This window comes from Theobroma umbraticum, unplaced genomic scaffold, assembly GCF_002168275.2.
Source record: "Theobroma umbraticum cultivar Fairchild unplaced genomic scaffold, ASM216827v3 scaffold_4.1, whole genome shotgun sequence".
Classification (NCBI taxonomy): Eukaryota; Viridiplantae; Streptophyta; class Magnoliopsida; order Malvales; family Malvaceae; genus Theobroma; species Theobroma umbraticum.
The window spans coordinates 10,734,337-10,735,317 of record NW_018397258.1 but is presented as its reverse complement, the minus strand read 5'-3'; positions in this window follow the sequence as shown (position 1 = coordinate 10,735,317).

Genomic DNA, 981 nt, shown 5'->3' with positions numbered 1-981 from the left:
TCATTTATGTTGATTTATATAGGATATAAATCTATCATGGCAAATAGTTTGTCATTTAGAAGCATACTTGATGCAAACAAGTTGACAGGTCGAAATTTCAGGGACTAGTCTCATAATATCAAGATTGTCTTAAAACAAGAGAAAAAGGCTTATGTTCTAGATGATCCTATTCTCGAGGAACCTAGCCGTAATGCTACAAATGAGGAAAGGAAGGCCTATAGAGTTTATATCGATGATCCCGATCAAGCCGCATGTGTGATGTTGGCTAGTATAGGTCCAGATCTTCGAAAGCAACATGAAGTTATGGATGCCTTGGATATTATCTTGAACCTTAGAGAAATGTTAGATAAGGAAAGTTGCATAGAGAGATTCAACATTTCAAGGGGATTGTTTATATGTAAGATGTCTGAAGGAAGCCCAAAAAGGCCTCATGTACTTAAGATGGTAAGATATATCACTCGACTTGAGCAATTGGGTTAGGTTATGGATCACAATTTGAGCATAGACCTTATACTTTCTTCATTATCAGAGAGCTATTCACAGTTTATGTTGAACTTCAACATAAACAAGATTGAGGTAACCTTTTCAAGCTTATTGAATATGCGTACACAGGCTAAGAACACCATTGCGAAGGAGAAGCCTTCTATTCATCTTGTCTCTTCTCACAAAAATAAAAATAAGAAAAGAAAATTTTCTAAGAAAGATAATGATGAAAAGGCATCAACTTTAAAAGGAATAAAGTTTACTAGAGGAGTGAAGAAGGACAAGGACAAGAACAATGACAAATGTCATTTCTATGGCAAACTTAGGCATTGGAGGCGTAATTGTAAGGATTATCTTGAATCCATCAAAGAGAATAAATAAAAGGAAGCTTCCACATCAATATGAATCATATGATGATTTATTTTTCACTACGTGGTATATGAAACCTTACTCTTTATTAATGGTTTTAATATGTATGACATATTGAAGGAACTAATG